Source organism: Pipistrellus kuhlii, unplaced genomic scaffold (genome assembly GCF_014108245.1).
Source record: "Pipistrellus kuhlii isolate mPipKuh1 unplaced genomic scaffold, mPipKuh1.p scaffold_m20_p_3, whole genome shotgun sequence".
NCBI lineage: Eukaryota > Metazoa > Chordata > Mammalia > Chiroptera > Vespertilionidae > Pipistrellus > Pipistrellus kuhlii.
Window position 1 is genome coordinate 8,362,736 of NW_023425529.1, and position 19,869 is coordinate 8,382,604.

A 19,869-nucleotide genomic window follows, 5' to 3' on the forward strand; every position below is an offset into this window, starting at 1 on the left:
AAGCAGGCTGCCTGGGGGAAGCCTTCCATGCAGGCCTAGCACGGCGCTGGCCAGCCGTCCGCGGGGGATGGACGCGCTCCATCTCCTGTCATTCTCACTTCAGCTCCAGAAGCAGGTGCTGTTTTCCTCCCATTTCAGAGATGTGGAGACTGAGGCTTTGAGGTGGGACCTCACTCCCAGGTCACATGGCTCGCCCATGGCCGTGCTGGGCTCCGAATAAAGGCCGGCCCCGCGTTCTACACCTACTCTGAAGTTCTCCTACGCTGGACAGCCACTGTTCCCGAACGCTGGTGACAATGGACCTCTACAGTCACTTGTCCTGCTTCTCTATTACCCGTAAGACCGCTGTAGAGTGAACACCCAGCACACGGGCCCTTTCTTTTCATTTTTTTAAAATTTATTTATTTTTAATATATTTTATTGATTTTTTACAGGGAGGAAGGGAGAGAGATAGAGTTAGAAACATCAATGAGAGTCATCGATCAGCTGCCTCTTGCACGCCCCCTACTGGGGATGTGCCTGCAACCAAGGTGCATGCCCTTGACGGGAAGCGAACCCGGGACCTTTCAGTCCACAGGCTGATGCTCTATCCACTGAGCCAAACCGGTCAGGGCAAGGCCCTTTCTTTTTAGGAAATCGTCCCCACGCTCCTTCGATGAGGAGGTGCGGAGTGACCGCTACGACTCGCGCACGTGGTGAACGACGTCGATTTTACGCCTCCCGCGCCAGCCTCGGTCCCCACCCAGCGCCGAGAGCGGGGTGACTGACGAGCGAGCACGATCCCAGTATCTTTATCACTCGCCCTCACGGAGATCATTCCTAGCTCCTTCCTGCGGACCCTGATTTAGCAAAGCATTTGGCACCGAGGAGGTAAACCATGGAACGCTGGGCACACAGAGCCAAACTGCTGAGCAAATAATCATCGCGGTGATGAAAGGCACAGCCACACCGTCGACGGCTCGCCAGGGGCAAGGACCGCACTAAGCTCTTCACCGAGATTACCTCATCTAACCCCGGTGCCATGACCCCCACTGCACCGATAAGAAACGTCAGTGTCTGCAGGTGAAGTGACTGGCCCAAGGTCACACAGCCGAGGTACGTGAGGGAGCTGTGATTGCACCCCAGGGGCGCTCGGGCATCGGCTACTGTCATAGGGGGTGTGGCCCCCGGAAGGGCAGCCTCACCATCACCCGGGGGCTTGGCAGGCGGCACCCCAGACCTACTGAGCCAGGACCCAGGGTGCAGGGAAGTCCGAGAAGCCCTGGTCTACGTCAGGGGTTCTCTCCTGAGCGATAGAGACCTCTGGGGCTGGGTAATTCCTCGCAGGATGGTTAGCAGCTTCCCTTTCCGTCTGCTCGGTGCCAGGAATGCCAGGAGCTCCGCCCCTTCCTCCCCTCTGCGGGCCCTGCTGGCACCTTGCCCCGACGCCCAGCCTCCAGACTTTGAGAAATCAGTTTCTGTGGGATCTGGGTACTCTGCCCGTATCTGGTTAGAGCAACCCAAAACGGACGAAGACACTGCCGTCACACCCACCGCGGAAGGGACACGGGTGAGGTTTACACGCAGGCCACGCCATGCCACTCACCGCCCCGAGGATGCATGGACAGGTGTGGTCACCCCAGGTGACAGCAGCTCCCTCTCCCCGGAACTGACAGCTTCAGTTACATGACCTGATCTACAGATGAACGCCCCACCTAATGGTACTTCCCTAAGACCTCGCTACGCCGAGGGAGGGCCTCCGACCAGCAGCCTCTGCATCATGCGGGAGCCTGGCAGGAAGACTGGATCCTGGGCCCTGCACAGACCCGCTGCCTGCAGCTTCACTTTAAACAAGTGATTGAGTTAGAATGGCCTCATTCTAACTCAATCACTTCTTTAAAGACTCTATCTCCAAATACAGTCACATTTTGAGGTCACAGAGATGAGGGCTTCAACACACATATTTGGAGGGGACACCATTCAGCGCCTGACGAATGACAAGGACAGTAACTCTCCTCTAAGGTGTCCCGCCTTCTAAGCGACAATCGTATCTTACCAGGTATTTGATGTTCCTCAGCTTGTTAAATCTGTGCACAGGTCCCCTGGGGCAGGTACTGTCCTCCGGGAATGGAGGTCTCTGGATGGCAAATTCTTCCAGATCCATCCCAACCCCCGACACCCCAGTTCCATGGCCCTCAGAGGACACCAAACTCATCCTTCAAACTCTGTCCAGGATTTTTGTGGCAGGACACAACACGTCCGCTATTCAAATCTGTCTTTGTCTTAAAAATAAAAGCTTTAGGGCATGCGTCTGTAGAGTCGGGTTTTCAACGGAGCTTTCTTTTTATGGTGCCAAAGTCAGAAAAGGGTAAATAAAACATATCAAAGAGGGAGGCATGGGCCTGCGGATCTAATGGGTCCTGCTCGGTGGCCCTGTGCCATTATTTACAAATAGGATTAGCAGATGTGAGTGTGAAATCGCTCCCCTGACCTGGAATAACGTAATGTATTTTTCCTAAAGTAATTCGAAGCACTTGTTAGACGACAGTCCAACACAAACACGGGAACTGATACGGGGAATTACGGCGAGCAGCCACTTCCACCGCACCTACAGGGGACTGGACTGCATTAGACCCGACCAAGAAACAAAAGTAAATAAGATGGAGATTAACAAAAATTAAACCAAATATTTGACATTGGTAATTCGACAGGCATACCAGAGCTCCCATGGCTTCCCAGAAAAACCTGGGGGAAATCGAAGAATGAGCCTTCTAACTTATTCATTCAACATCCTTCCCTCCTCACACACAGAGAGAATAGAAACCACCATTCAGGAATAGAACAGTGTTAAGGAAAATGTTCAAAATTAGGTGCTTCGTCTCTCACTTTCTCTATTAGTTACTCGAGTGATGGGAATTCGAACCAAAAAACATTGAGTCCTTTACAAGCTATGAGCTTAAAGAGACATGGCCACCATGGGGCCTGGCTATGGGCTGCTACGTGTGGCTTTGGTGACGATGGAGGCATGAGCCTTATTCCAGAACCTTCTAATTCCTGAGCCCTTCAAGAAACGATTCCCAAGGAAGGAACTCACTGTCTATACCTTTCTTGGCCTGGGTCAGCTCGGGATTCTACAATACGTAGCTTAGCTCCTTAGAAAGAGGGAGGCGGCAGGGGCTTCCCGGAAAGCCAGACAGCCAAGTTCAAATTCCCAGATGCTGGTCTTTGCCAGGTGTGACCTTGAGTAAGCTACTTCAGTTTTCCAAGCCTCCATTTCCTCATCTGTAAAATGGGGGAACGTTCCTCATCGAATTGAGGTGAGAATTAAGTCATACAAGGTGCATAGAAGACTTAATAAATAATAAACAGCAGCAATTCATTTCTATTAATGTGTTGGTTACATTACACATTGATTCCACTTTGAATCAATTACAACTTCTGGATTGATTACAACAGGAAGTAAAAAGTAATGAAACTGCATTGTTTAACCATAATGAGAAACGACTTTATATCCTCAGGATGGCTACTCTCAGGAAACAGAAAACAACAAGGGTTGGCAAGGATGTGCAGAAACGGGAACCCTCATGCACAGTTGGTAGGAATATAAAATGGTGCAGAGGCTATGGCAAACAGCATGGCAGTTCCTTAAAATATTAAAAACAGAACTGCCATGCGATCCAGTAGCCCCACGCCGGGGTATAGAGCCAAAAGAAATGAAAGCAAGGTCTCAAAGAGATACTTTCATATATATATATGCTCATAACACCTACTCAGACTAGCCAAGTGCTGGGAGCAATCCATGTGTCATCTCATCCATCACTGAATGAATGAACAAAGAAAGAGTGTTACGTACATTACAGTGGAGTATTACTCGACTTTAGAAAGGAAAAAGGTCTGCCAAGCTGGCGTGGCCTATGAACCAGGAGGTCAGGGTTCGATTCCCAGTCAGGGTTCTGATTCTCGTGTGGTCAGGACACATGCCCGGGCTGCAGGCTCGACCCCCAGTGGGGAGCGTGCTGGAGACAGCCAATCAATGATTCTCTATCTCTTTTCCCCCTCTCCTTTCCTCTCTGAAATCAATAAAAATATAAAATAATAATAAAAAGGAAAACGATCTGATACATACTACAAACCATACTACATACCATGGATAAACCTGAGAACACTATGCTAAGTGAAGTAGGCCAGTCAAAAAAAAAAAAAAAAGACAAATACTATTTGAATCCACATTATGAGGTATTAAGTAGTGAAAATCATAGAATCAGAAGGTAGAATGGTGGTAAGCAGGGGCTGGGAGTAGGGGAATTGTTTAACAAATACAATTAGCAAGTTAAAAAAAAGTTCTGGAAACTGTGGATAATACATGATACTACTAAACTGACACCTATAATGGTTAAAATGATACATTTTATGTTATATGATTTTTGTAGTTTTAAATTTTTTAGTTGTTAAAAATCTCTTTAAAAAACACACCACCTGCCGGGTTTAAATGTTTCTTTAAATGAACTCTAAATGCCTCTCGTCAATCAGCTAGTCTCCGACCCCCAATCCCAGTGTTACTATTCTAAATTCAAGGTCACTTACAGAATGAATATGCCTACAAAATTGCTGAAGTGGAGGTGAAGCATAGCAATGATCCCTCCTTTGGAAAAACTGCTGTTTGAAATTCTCTGCTATTTTTAGATAGTCCCTTGCTCTGTAAGTCAACTATGTTATTTTTAGATGGTGTCTTATTCTGAAAAAATGACTTTGTTTTTTAGCTGGAATAATAGAAAACATAAACTGAACCGTCTAACCTTGCAAGCTAGCCACCCAAAGGGGCTGATGCGCTGATACTGATGATAATCCCCACATTCTCATGCCACGTGTTTGTTCGTTATGTGTCCAAGGTTACAAGTGTCTGTACAGATAGGATATGTACTCAAGGTTACAGGTTGTCTGTATAGATATGAAGGGTGTTTGTTAGATATGATATATACTCAAGGTTACCAGCTGTCTGCCAAAATAACTTACACAAAGACCTAGAAGGACGTAAAAGGGGAATACTCCTTCCTGTGGTGGCTCAGGATTTGACAGAGGACTGTTTTGTTCCACTTCCTTTGGTCAAGAAAATCTAACTTGGCTGAAAGTCAGTAAGAGAGTTATAGGTAAGTGTAGACATGAATTCAACTTGAAATTTTCCTCAGTTACATCCTGGATTCTTGGTTTTTTTTAAAAAAAAAAAAAAACAACTTAGATCAACTGATGCCATGCCCCACGGTCAACAGCGGAAAGCATTCACTTTAAAAAAGGAATTCCATCCTTGACTCACTGCTGCCCAAGGGCATTAGAAGAGATTTATTCACTCTGTGAGTCAACAATAATGTTCACTGAGCTCTAACTCCGGGGCAGGCACTGGGGTAGTGTCAGGGATACATGAGGAGGATGAACAGACAATGGCTCTGCCCTCTGTCTGTCTACCATGATTTGAAGAAAAAAGAACGGTCTGGCCGGTGTGGCTTAGCGGTTGAGCATCAACCTATGAACCAGGAGGTCATGGCTCGATTCCTGGTGGGGGCACATGCCCTGGTTATAAGCTTGATCCTTAGTAGGGGCAGAGAGAAGGCATCCTGTCAATTATTCTCTCTCATCAATGATGTTTCTATCTCTCTCTCTTTCTCTCTTTCCTTCTCCCTTCCTCTCTGAAATCAATAAAAAACATACATTTTTTAAAAGGGGTGGTGTTAATAACAGGTAATTTTTCAGAACAGATGGTCAGATTGATGGAAATCAGGCAATCTTCAAGAATAGCATTTTCAATAGAGGGACCAGCAAGAAGCAACCCATGAATGCACAAAGAAGATCTGAGACAAAGAAGATCCAATGACTGAAGCACAGCAAGTGAGACCACAGGCAGCAGGAGACAATCATAAAGATGGACAAGGCCTAGGTATACCCTATAAGTGGTAAAAATTTCAGCCCAAGTACAATTGGAAGTTCTGGGACCCTCCTTAAGGAGGAACTAAAGTAAACTGACTTTTGTGGGGGGGGTTTTGTTTTGTTTTTTTTGTTTTTTTTAATATATTTTATTGATTTTTTTACAGAGAGAAAGAGAGAGGGATAGAGAATTAGAAACATCGATGAGAGAGAATCATCGATCAGCTGCCTCTTGCACACCCCCTACTGGGGATGTGCCCACAGCCAAGGTATATATGCCCTTGACCGGAATCAAACCCGGGACCTTTCAGTCCGCAGGCTGACGCTCTATCCATTGAGCCAAACCGGTTTGGGCTGACTTTTGTTTTTAAAAATCTCTTTAAGATTGCTCTGGGAAGAACAGATCGTGTGAGCTGGTGGCAACCCTCCATTATGTAGATTTTACTTAAGGGCTCCTGGCTATCCTACTCTCAGTCATTCTCAGGAAAGTCTGTATCAAATGAAATGGGTGCAGTGGATTGGGGTGGCAATTCTCTCTGATGGTCATGAAGGGAGACATCTAGGGGAAATCTAACAAGATTTAACATGGACCTAGTGCGAGGCTACTTGCAGTGAGCTTCACACCGCACCTAAACACAGCGGGCTCTCAGAAATATCTGTGGGATAAGCAAGTGGTTCAATATACTGTGTCCACGAGGCTGGATGCTTAAGAGATAAGATAAAGAAAAAGAAAATACCCTGAGAGACCTCCCCTCGCCTCAGGAGATCCCAGAGGGGCTGGCTCTCAACCAGTCACAGAAAGGAGTGACACGTGAGCAAAGCCGAAAGGCTTTGCCAAAGAGCGCCCTGTATTTCTCCTCTCTGAACGATGGTATTTTATTATTTCTCAAACCTTACTCTAGAATTTTGGAAGCAGTTCAAAAATATGTACTCCTGAGTTCTACACGTCTCCCCAGACCCATCACACATCCTAAACCATATATATCAATAGATATTTTTTGAAATGTCAGTTCTTGTGGTGAATCCATCCTCTCTTTTCAAAGGGAGAAAACAGAAACCCGGTTTCTGCTTCTCTAATTCCCCTGGGCAATGTTCGGCAGAAAACCGTTTCAAGGCTTAACATCTCATAAGAATGCGGCAGTCAGATCCAATCCCTCTCTTGATTTTGTTGAACGTTTCAAGACAGGAAATCACCATGCTCATACCTTGATCTGGGAATACTGCGGGCTCAGGGCTAAATGCTGATATGGTGAAGTTTTCTGAAAAAATCTTATATTGTCTGCAATTTGCCTTAAAATACGGTAGGAGCAACTGGATGACAGAGCGCTGTGGTCGGCAAACTGCGGCTCGTGAGCCACATACAGCTCTTTGGCCCCTTGAGTGTGGCTCTTCCCCAAAATACCACGGCCTGAGCGAGTCCATGTTTAAGAAGTGGCGTTAGAAGTTTAAGTTTAAAAAATTTGGCTCTCAAAGAAATTTCAATCGCAGTCCTGTTGTTATTTGGCTCTGTTGACTAATGAGTTTGCCGACCACTGACATAGTGTATGTCCATTTGACACTAGGTGCAGCCAGGTAATATGTAAGGCCCCTAAACAGGAAACACACACTGCCAGGGCGGTTAGTAACTGAAAGATGACAATCAGGCCCTGGCTGGGTAGCCAAGATTTCGGGTTCAATCCCCGGTCAGGGCACATACAAGAAGCAACCAATGAATGCACAAATAAATGAAAAAACAAATTCATTCTCTCTCTCTCTCTCTTCCTTCCCCTCTCTCCCTCTTGCTCTCAAGCCAATAAATAATTTTAGAAGGAAGGAAGGAAAATAGGAAGGAAGGAAGGAAGGAAGGAAGGAAGGAGAGAAGGAAGGAAGGAAGGAAGGAGAGAAGGAAGGAGAGAAGGAGGGAGAGAAGGAAGGAGAGAAGGAGGGAGAGAAGGAAGGAGAGAAGGAGGGAGAGAAGGAGGGAGGGAGAAAGGGAGGGAGGGAGGGAAGGGAAGGAGAGAAGGAGAGAGGAGAGAAGGGAGGGAGAGAGGGAGGGGAGGAAAGAAGAAAGGGAGGGAGGGAGGGTAGAGAGGGAGGGAGAGGAGAGAGGGAGGGAGAGAATCAGAAGCCCACTCCCAATTGGCTGTCTAACAGCCCATGTTTATCTCCCAAATGGACCAGAAGGTGGGAAATTTAGCATCATGAATATTAGAAATAATTTCACAATGGTGAGGTGAGAGGTGTTGAGGATGTATGGTTTGACTAGACTTGTCTACTTTTCCTTGACACCTTCTAGGCCAAAATTGACATCTGTCAGGAGATGCTCTGGCCCAGAGTCCCGCCAGACATTTGCCGGGAATTCTGTTGCCTAATCTGATGGCTGCCCCCGGAACTTTCTCACCTGCTGTGAGAGGAGCTCCCACGCAAGGTGCTGACGGACAGCCTGAGATAACACCACCGGGCCTTCCTCGGGGTCCAAGCAGACACCACAGTGAAGGCTGACATGGCTGGTTGCTCAGAAGTGTACATGAGGCAGGACTTGGTCTAAGGCCTGCTGTCATCTGAACATCCCCACGATGGATAATATGGAGAGTTGGCACCCGTGAAAGGCTGGAGGCATGAATCTCTTTCCAAATATGTCGGGAGACCAGCCCTTCAAAGAGGCGACTCTGTAAAATAAGGCTGTGATGGTAGGTGCTAATCCAAACTGATTGGAGTCCTTACAACAAGAAGAAATTCGGACACACAAAGACGCACCAGGGATGCATGCACACAAAGGAAAGACTGTGTGAGGACACAGCAATGGGCAGCCATCTGCCAGCCTCCGAAGAAACTTCCCTGCCAACACTTTTATCTTGGGCTTCCAGCCTCCAAAACTGAGAGAAAATAAACTCCCGTGGCTGAGGCCAGCCAGCCTGTGGCATTTGGCTAACTAAGGCAGCCTGAGCTGACACAACGGTGAGCAGCAAACAGGCTTAGGTGCACTCAGATATGGAGTCTCCATGGTGCCGACCTGGACCCGCCTCCTTGGACAGTGCAGGCCTCTGTCTCCTCCTCCTTTCCCGAGGCACGCATCCTCTGGGCGAAGGCCCGTTCCCAAAGGTCTTGGGCCCCTGACACATTAGCTTAATTAAAAAATAATTTAAAAATTAAGCTGTAGGACGTCTGCCTGCTTGAGAATTTTACCGGTAGCTTAGGCATGCAAAGGATACATAGTAAAAAACACAAATAATAAAATGATCTGTCCGGGGGGAGGGACATTGAGCTCTTTTTTTTTTTTTTTTTTTTTTTTGACAAAAATGAGCACACACTATTTACAGGTGCATTGTAACGGGATTCTGGAACCTGCAGGAGCCAGCAGTCTACGTTCGGCTGGTGACCTTGAGAGAAAAGTTCTGCCTAAGTGCAACTCCCTCGGCTGTCACGTAAGGACACCGCAAACCTCTCCGGGGCCACTGTGTCACAAGACGCTGTGTCTCAAGTGGCCAGCAGGGCGGTCACAGGCACTCGGGAAGAGGCGCCACTGTTACTAGTCTAGCCATTGTCGGGAACAATGGGGTCCTTTGAAGCATGAATGCCTGACGGAGTCATGGATGGGGAGAAGACTACATGCAGGCAGACAGACCTGCTGTGTTCCTCGCGTGCGAGGGGCCGGGAAGTGACCCGTGGAGTCACCAAAACCAAAGTGAGACTTTAAAATATCTCACACGGAGCCCAGCTGGCGTGGCTCCGTGGTAGAGCGTCAACCTACGAACCAGAAGGTCACGGTTCAATTCCTGGTCAGGGCACATGCCCGGCTGGAGGGCCCCATCGCCAGTGTGGGGCGTACAGGAAGCGGCCGATCCATGATTCTCTCTCATCATGGATGCTTCCATCTCTCTCTCCCTCCCTCCTCTCCCTTCCTCTCTGGAATCAATAAAAACGTATTTTTTAATCTCACGCTGAAATGTGGCTTGCTTTTGTTTATTCTTCACTCTGTCCAGATGTGCCTCTTAGTGAAAACCCACTTCTACGAGGCTGCTAAATTGGACTGCTCTGTATTTGCATAAGGAAAGTAGAAGGCTAGCAAGCTTCCCACCTCACCCCGTGCCTATAAACACACAACACACACACACACACACACACACACACGCCTATAAACACCCCCATCAGAAACCCCTTTCAGCTGTAACAGGAGGGGAGTTGGAGCCCTGAGTTGGGGGTCTCTCTGCTCCCAGAAAGGTCTCTTCCCTCTGATTTGCTGAGGGGCTTTCCAGCGCAGAGGCGTCAGGACCCTAGGACTCAGTTTTTCCTGCCGAGCAGCCCTAACACAGTGTTTCCCAACCTTCTCTCATGATGAGAATCACCTGGTGGAGTTGTTAAAACACAGATTCCTGGATCCCAACTAAGAAGTGCTAAACTAGAATTTTTGGGAACATATAGGTAAAATTGTATACTTAACTAGTGCTCTAAGACAGATTTTATATACAGAGCACTAAGTTAGGTATGCAATTTTACCTATATGTTCCCAAAAATTCTAGTTTAGCACTTCTTAGTTGGGATCCAGGAATCTGTGTTTTAACAACTCCACCAGGTGATTCTCATCATGAGAGAAGGTTGGGAAACACTGCAACAGGCTGGCCTCTCAGGTGTGGTCGTTAAGCAGGCGCCTTGGCTCAGCGACGGACAAGTCCCCAGACTCAGCCTCCAGACCATCTCCCCGCCCAGGAGAGGGGACCAGGACACGCTCACGAGAGTGGCCGGGCTGTCACCCTCACACAAATGTGCGGGCTGATGAACCCCACAGACCAGCCAGGCTGTGCTGCCAACAGGCAAACAGCCAGACCCCCAAACAGCTGACGCCATCACCTTCAGAGCCAGGCGCCCCCGGGCCATCCTCAGGCTCCTGCCCCGGCAGCCAGGAGCCACGGCTCGGTCCTCCCAGCTGATGGGCGTTTCTGTGCCGTGAGCATGACCTTCACACTAAAACGCTTTCTCCAGGGCCGGGGAGTGAGGCGGAAGACGGTGAGACACCGGCTCAGGAGCACAGACGAACGATCATATTTTCCCCGCAGAGAACCATCAAAAGGTCAAGCAGGAATGACTGGTGGCATCATGCGCTGGACGTCACCCAGCAGAGGGAAACTCCGCGCAGGAAGCACGGAAGCCCAGGCAGCAAGGGAGAGGACAGACACACACACACACACACACACACACACACACACAACTGTGCTATGATTTATACACACACACACACACACACACAGCTGTGCGATGATTTACACACACATACACACACACACACAGCTGTGCGATGATTTACACACACACACACACACACACAGAGCTGTGAGATGATTTACACACACACACAAAGAGCTGTGCGATGATTTACACACACACACTGTGCGATGATTTACACACACACCTATGCAATGATTTACACACACACACACACACACACACACACACGTGCAATGATTTACATTCCAGCTTCAAACCAAGATCTCATTCACCTCAGATCGCCCTGCCGCCTAAAAATGGGATGGCAGGTGCCCCCAGATGGAGGAGGAAGGTGGGCCAGCAGGAAGTCTGCATTTGGAGACTTTTCACTTTCCCACCATTTCCATTTTCAGCTCAAGAGTCCCCAAAAGCCCCACTGATCACAAAATCGCGGTAGATATTGCACTTGAGAGATGCTCTGAGTTGGAATTCAAGGTTCCCGTGTGTGGTGGGCAGCTAGACAGACATGAGCAGAGCAAGGGCCGTGGGCCAGGTACAGAAGGTCACCGGGGGGAAAGCCCTGGGTGCCTAGCAGAGGACATTTGTAAGATGGGACCTCGCCCCAGGGTGACCTTTCCTCCCCTAGCAGATCTCTGGTGGTTCGGTTTGGACCCCCTGACCTTTCTCCCTACAGACAACATCTAGGCCTCAGTTGTATTTCACCTCAGAAAAGGGGCAAGTCCAGACCAGCCTCCCCACGCTGACCTCAGTATCAGCTGCATTGGGTGCTGACCCCTGCCCTGATGCTGACCAACCCATGAGGGGAGACCCAGACCCTGAAAGGACACACCTGCAAAGCTGACGGACATTCTATTGAGATCATCCCCTGGGACCTCCCCTAAAATCTCCACCCTTAAAACCTTAGGATGGAGGACCCAGCACCTCTCCCTCCTGGGAGCATGCCCCTGCCTTCCTCCTCCTCTCCCTCCTCCTTCTCCTCCTCGTTCTCCTCCCCCCAGGGCACTACCATCACCTTCCTCACTCCCAAGCTCCCAGGGCCCTTCCTTTACCTCTGTAACTGGCTTCCTAAGCCCATTTCTTCTACAAAGTGCTTCTTCCACCTCTGTGATTTTCCACATAATGGTTCTCTTATGGTTCGAGCCTTGGCTCTGAATTCTCTCCTCGCGGGAACTCCAGCACTGAGGTTGCTGAGCCCAGGTCCAGCGAGGCCTCACTGGCCTGACACCGCCTCAACACGACGGTGCGTGACTTGGACTGTGTGTCAGGATTCCGAGAAGCCACCCAGGACCACCTCGCAGACCTGGGCCAGGGTGAGGCCCCAGCAGCCTTTCCGGCATCCTGGCCTTGGGCAGGGTTTCTTGGAATCCCCGATCTCTGTGATAAGATAAGAGGGACTTTCTCTGAGCTGATTGTTTTCTCTCTCTCTCTCTCTCTTTTTTTTTTTTAAGGGTTAAAGGTTGAGAGAACTGAAGCTAAAGATAAGGACTGAGATAACTAGGGATGGAGAAAATCTGGCTGTGGCCCTTGGTGACCCGGGACCAAAGGCAGCCATGATGCCATAGGTCCCTAAGTCATACGTGGAGTGAGCATGCTGAACGTGTCACAGCGTCGTCTTATTTTTCAAGAAGATTTCAACGGCCAAGTTTAAGGCTCTTATTTCAGTCACAAGATACGCGCTGGCAGCTCTTCCCCGAGCTCTTCAATCAGGGCTCGGGGGCGTATAGGGTTCCACATCCCGGCTAGAATGCCTGCTGCCCCGGTATTAGGCCGATGGGTGCTCAGTGGCCACTTTGGTTTTGCTAGAAGGCTCCTCCAGTGCTCTCAACACAGTCCAATGCCATTGGTACAGCTCAGCTCAAATGCCGGGTGATTTCTGTCCGACATCATATGCCCCATGTTGGGTAAGAGCACCCCCAGTCTGCTTGGGGAGACGCTCAGCACAGCTCTTGGACTGGGCACGTGACCCTAGCCACACCACTGAGATTCATTGATTCATTCATTCATTCACTCGCGTATTTACTGAACAATTGCTATATAAGCCAAGTACTGGTCTAGGGGCTGGGGAATGTCAGTAAACAAAATAGAAAAATCCTTGCCCTCGTGAGTTAGCATGCCAAAGCTCTTGTGGAAACTGTTAGGGATGGGGGGGGGGGTGGATGGGGGGAGGTGGTAGGGAGTAACTATTCTTTCTTTTTATTGATTTCTGAGAGGGTGGGATGGAGGCTGAAAATGTTGGCAGCCATCTTGCCACCAGGAGGAGAGAGAGGAGGCATGAGAGACCAGATCTTAGGATCCTTGGACTCTTTCCATTCCCTGAACCAAAAAAATGAAAATTAAAAAAGTCCCTTTTCTGCTTCAAACCAATGTGAATGGAATGATGGGGAGGGATAATTTACACCGAAAAGATTCCTGGCCAATACCTTAAGACTTCCTCAGGAAAGAATTTGAGACAAGTCTGGAAATGCCAAAGAAAGACAGGCAGGTTTTCTGAAAACGGCCCATCCATCAGCATACCTCCCCCCAGGCCCTGCTGAGCAGCTCCGTCCATGGTGTCATCTCCAGTAGTAAAAATACGGCAACAGCAAATGCCCTCCCTCCTATGGCCTCCTAGACCAGAGAGACACCTTCAGGGGCTCACCCACAGTGCGTGAACCAAACCATACCCACAGTCCCCCATGGCCCTCCATGAGATGTACCCCCAGCCCCCCATGGCCCTCCATGAGATGTACCCCCAGCCCCCAGTGGCCCTCCATGAGATGTACCCCCAGCCCCCCGTGGCCCTCCATGAGATGTACCCCCAGCCCCCAGTGGCCGTCCATGAGATGTACCTCCAGCCCCCCATGGCCCTCCATGAGATGTACCCCCAGCCCCCCATGGCCCTCCATGGGATGTACCCACAGTCCCCCATGGCCCTCCATGAGATGTACCCATAGTCCCCCATGGCCCTCCATGAGATGTACCCCCAGCCCCCCATGGCCCTCCATGAGATGTACCCCCAGCCCCCCATGGCCCTCCATGAGATGTACCCCCAGCCCCCAGTGGCCCTCCATGAGATGTACCCCCAGCCCCCCATGGCCCTCCATGAGATGTACCCCCAGCCCCCCATGGCCCTCCATGAGATGTACCCCCAGCCCCCAGTGGCCCTCCATGAGATGTACCCCCAGCCCCCCATGGCACTCCATGAGATGTACCCCCAGCCCCCATGGCCCTCCATGAGATGTACCCCCAGCCCCCCATGGCCCTCCATGAGATGTACCCCCAGCCCCCCGTGGCCCTCCATGAGATGTACCCCCAGCCCCCCATGGCCCTCCATGAGATGTACCCCCAGCCCCCCATGGCCCTCCATGAGATGTACCCACAGTCCCCCATGGCCCTCCATGAGATGTACCCACAGTCCCCCATGGCCCTCCATGAGATGTACTCCCAGCACCCCATGGCCCTCCATGAGATGTACCCCCAGTCCCCCATGGCCCTCCATGAGATGTACCCACAGTCCCCCATGGCCCTCCATGAGATGTACCCACAGTCCCCCATGGCCCTCCATGAGATGTACCCCCAGCCCCCCATGGCCCTCCATGAGATGTACCCCCAGCCCCCCATGGCCCTCCATGAGATGTACCCCCAGCCCCCAGTGGCCCTCCATGAGATGTACCCCCAGCCCCCAGTGGCCCTCCATGAGATGTACCCCCAGCCCCCCAGCCCCCCATGGCCCTCCATGAGATGTACCCACAGTCCCCCATGGCCCTCCATGAGATGTACCCACAGTCCCCAGTGGCCCTCCATGAGATGTACCCCCAGGCCCCCATGGCCTCCATGAGATGTACCCACAGCCCCCAGTGGCCCTCAATGAGATGTCCCAGCTGCCTTCAGGAGCTCCTGAAATCGCCCGCTGCTGCTGAGGCCTCTGGGTAACGTCACCTTTGTTTCCCACACGCTAAGCCACAGTGGCTGTCCTCAGCTAGCATGTGGGCCCGGTGTTTCTGATAACACCTTTCCGTCCGGGCAGGCCCCCCGCTGCTCCAGGCACGCGGTGTGCTTGCTGTTAGCCACGTCGGAATGAGACACACAGATAACCGGAGTTAACTGACCACATCCTACTGAACAGGAAACCTAATAGCCGTCTATTCTAGACCCGTTCTCACTTCCCCTCCTCCGGTTCTACCGCAACGCTAAATGGATGGGAGCCAGGGTGTGCACAAAAGAGACTAGGAGGCCCTGGCCAGTTTGGCTCAGTGGACATAGCGTCGGCCTGTGGACCAAAAGGTCCCCGGTTAGATTCCAGTCAAAGGCATGTACTTGGTTGCAGGCTCCTCCCAGGCCCGGGCCCTGATCAGGGCTCATATAAGAAGCAACAAATTGATGTGTTTCTCTCTGTGTTTCCCTCTCTCTTCCACTCTTCCTTAAAAAATCGATGGAAAAATATACCTGGGAGAGGATTTTAAAGAGAGAGAGAAAGAGAGAGGATATGAGGAGAGGGACAGTGACCATTCTAAAACTCTGATACAAAAAGGCTTATGGGAGAGACCACTGGAGAGGAGAAAGATGCTAGACGCTGCATTTGCATAAAAAGCACTGCATTTCTCCTAAGTGTGTCTTTGGGGTGGGTTGGTGTGGGCTGGTGGAAACTGTGGGGTCCTTATGTTTCCCCCACGCCACCCCTGGGTGCGGCCGCTAGAGTGGTGGGCAGCCAGTCTCACTTTGATATCAAGAAAAGTGGTTTTCCATGACTGCTTCAATGACACGACATAAACTCAAAGACTGCTGTGTAAGGATGTTTATCATGGCATTTTTTAAAGAGAAAATCTTGTAAAATGTTTAAGAAGAGAGAATGATGGGATATATCCAGGGATCCCCACTGGAAATCCCAGCAACAGAGATGTCACACAGAAGCCCCACCTGCTGGGCACACAGACATGTGTACATGTGTGTATTTGTATTTGTGTATATTTGTGTGTGTGTTTATGTGTGTATTTGTATTTGTGTGTGTGTGTGTGTGTGTGTGTGTGTGTGTGTGTGTAACTATCTTTCACTTTTGCAAAAGAATAAACACAGTCCCAGGCTGGGTTTGGTTTTGCTTTTCTCACCCCCACTTCCTGGTGAGGGGAACCTGAGAGCTTCGTCAAGAAGCAAGTTCCCGGAGGGGTTCCATTCTCGGGGCCCTGCTAACCACCACCCTTCTGAGCGTGGCAGGACACAGGGAAGGATCGATGCCGCGGCCCTGGCCCGGCAGCTCAGTTGGTTAGAGCATCATCCTGATAGGCCAAGGTTTCAGGTTTGAGTCCCAGTCAGGACACATACAAGAAGCGACCAATGAAAGCATAAGTAAGTGGAATAACTAATCGATGTTTTCTCTCTCTTCCCCGCCTTCCTCTCCCTTTCTGCCCTCCTCCCCCATCGATAAATGGGGAGGGGGGGGGGGCTGAATCGGTGCCACAGTATCTTGATCCTTGTTGCTACATGAACTCCCTCACATCCGAATCCCTTCCTCACGCCTCCGAGGACCACTGGATGCACGATGCCTCCTGGAGCTATTCTGTGCATTTGCCCACCAGCTCAAGGATCATCCTTTTATTCCAGCTCGAGGAGCATCCCACTACACATTTTCCCTCTCATCACAGGAGGAGAATTTCACACAGACACCACCCCGGGGTCTGCACTCAGAGGTAAGATCTTAGTAAAGCATTTGAAGTCCGACAGACGTGGGAATCCCAGCTCTACTGCTTACCAGCAGTGTGTCTTAGTCCCTGCTGGCTGCTATAACAAAACTCCACAGACTGGGTGGCTTAAAAAAAAAATTTGATTTCTCCCAGTTCTGGAAGCTGGAGTCCAAGATGAGGGTGCCAACACTGTCCGGTGAGGGCCCTCTCCTCCCGTTCATGAGGGTCTATCCTCCTGAGCTAAGCACCTCCTAGTACCATCCCACTGGCAATTCCAGCATATAAATTAGGCTGGGGGGTGGAGGGGGGAGACAGGGGTTGGGGAGGAGACACAAACATGTAGACCACAGCTCTGTGTTATCTTAAATGAATTACAAACTTCTGAGTCCCACCTAAACATGAGGATGAAGAGAGTGCCTCCCGGGTCAGGTTGCTGAGAAGACTAAATGGTACCCAGGGAGAAGGCAGTCAAGACATCCCTTTGCATCGAACTTCAGCCCTGAGGATGGTCTAGCTGCAGGCCTTGGACACGCACTGAGCTGGTGGAGATGGCCTCCAGACAAGCACTTGTCTGTAATGGGCTTCCCTTCCCCTGAAAGGCCCTTGACAAGGTGCTTTGGGACAGGACAGAAATCCTATTGTCTTCCCACTGAAACTGCCCAGTTCTCCTTGGCTCATTCATTCGGACACACAAGCACACACTTAACAAACGTGTATTTCATGGCAAGTCTGTGATAGGGCAGGCCCTGGGGACATGGTCTGTAACCCAGTGTGGACAAGGAACCAAACAGGCCCCATGCAGGCTGAGACTGAGGTTGGCTCTGAGGCATCCAGACCACAGCTACATGAGGCTGGCTCAGGCGTCACACATGTAGTTACCCTGCTGGCTGGAACATAAACGGATACAACCTTCCAGAGAACAATGTGGCCACGCCTCTTCTACGCCCTCAACAGTCTGCAGCCCATGCAATCTCCCTCTGAAAATTTATTTCAAAGAACGTAAAGAGACTCAGGCAAAAATTAATGTACAAAACGATGCATCACAGTAATTTTTTAAAAGGGAAAAAGTCTTTTTCAAAATTGTTCAACGAAAGAGAATGACCATATGATGGACTCTTAGGATGTCTGTATGATGGAAGGTTGTGGTGTCTTCAAAGAAAACTGGATGACACGAAAAAATGGATGGAGGGGTGGATGGAGGGGTGGGTCGATGTCAGTCTGTTCCTACTGAATTAGCAGGAGTTCTGCACGTTAATCATGCTTTCCCCTTAACTGCGCGCGTGTGTGTCCACTTGGAGAACCGTTAACAGGAGGAGATCTGCGTTGGGGAAATTGTCTTAGAAACAGCAAGCAGTCAGCTGCCAGGCTGTCGATGGCTTTGGCCTTGAAACACGTTCCTTTAGCACGATTTCACTCAGAAACCCAAAACAGACCACAGCCAGCCGGGCTGGTGGGCTTCCTGGCCCGGAAATGACCTGCCCTGGACCCCACCGCCACCCTCCCCCAGGGGTGAAAGAGCAACGTGGACATTTATTAGTGACTCGGGAGCAGGTCCCCAAGAACCAGGGCCTGACCTCCTGGCCTGGGCCTTTGCCGTCCCTGCCCCGCCTCTTCCTGTCGGGGTCGCTGTGTTTTATAAAGAATCAAACACTCAGCGAGGGCAGCAAAGGCTTCTGGGCTCAGAGCTCGTCACTCGTCTCTTTCCTAGGACAATAAAGGAGGAATGTCCCGCTCGACCCTCCAATGACAACATCCTCACGTCCCCTGGAATTCCATTTTCAAGAGGGCACTTGCTCTCAGATCTGTGTTTGTTTTCTTTAGATCTCAATTTGCTTTTACAGATGCGGGGAACAAAGCCTGGGCAAACCTCAAAAGAATTCTCTCCCCCCCAGCCCCGAGCCACTCCCCGCCTGAATTAAAGGGATTCGCCGAACAGGAGCGGGGCTGCTGGGACTAGTTCATATTTTTAAGTGCATCATTGTCTTTTATCCGAGGGCTCACGCGATTCCAACGAACGCTGCTGCATGGCAAGGGGCTAAAAGGTGGCCTGCTCCGTGTCTGATTTCAAACCAGCACTTCCATGTTTAAAGAGAAAAAGCGTACCCAAAGCTCTGCCATAAACCCCGAGGTCTTAGCCTGGGATCCCCTATCTGCTTCTCCCATTTTCCAAAGGACCTCCATCCCAATACTGTTGTAGAGGCGTCCAGGAACAGGGACTGCCTTAATGAGACCTTCCAACCCCTGATCCCTACATCCTTCAACGTTTACACATGCGAATCCAGGACCCCCTAGGGCTTGTAGGACCATGAGAAACACTGCCCATCTGTAATGACAGTGTATTCCTTTCTGTTTTTAATGAAGCCTTGGGGAGAATTCCCCCTGGGTGTTTTGGTTTTAATGGGGGGGCGGGGGGAGAATGGGGGGATCAAAGCTGGTGAGATGCCCTAGGAGGATACCAGCTCCGGGATATTTATCCCCAGCTGCCAGGCTAGCAGAGGAATGAGGGGGGCCCTCCGTTTTGTACAAGCACCATGCCCCTCAGGAGTTATCTTTTCTTTTTCCTTTTCTTTAAGTCCTCGCCCAAGGATATTTTTCTGTTGATTTTCACAGAGAGTGGAGGGTAGAGGGAAAGACAGAGGGAAATATGGATGTGAGAGAAACACACCGATGGGTTGCCTCCTGCACATGCCCTGACCAGGGAGGAGCCTGCAACCAAGGCACATGCCCTTGACCGGAATCAAACCTGAGACCCTTCGGTGCGCAGGCCGATGCTCTCCACTGAGCCAAACTGGCTGGGGCCAGAGATGCTTTTGTATGTTGTGTATGAGCTCCACAAGTCACCCATCCTCCCTCCCACAGCCCGGGGTGGGGGACCTCGTATCAAAACGGAGGCGGCCTTTTGATACGAGGATGACACAGGGCAGCACCTTCCAGAGGGACCGCGAGATGGGATCCCACATGCAGCGCACAGGAGGGTGTCCTCTGGGGGCTCCCAGGAAGAAGTGGGTGACTTTGGGCCCCGTCTACACGGCTCAGCTCGGGCCAGTCCCCCTGCTGCACCCTGACCCCAGGCCGCCCACGAGCTCACACCGGAGTGAGAAATTCTCCCAGTATC

General features: G+C 50.5%; 1 protein-coding gene across 2 annotated transcripts in view; it reads right to left on the reverse strand.

Moving 5' to 3' along the window:
- The window catches only part of CHST11 (carbohydrate sulfotransferase 11), a 203,667-nt gene that overhangs the window by 165,622 nt on the left and 18,176 nt on the right, over positions 1–19,869 (reverse strand). The window lies entirely within an intron of this gene.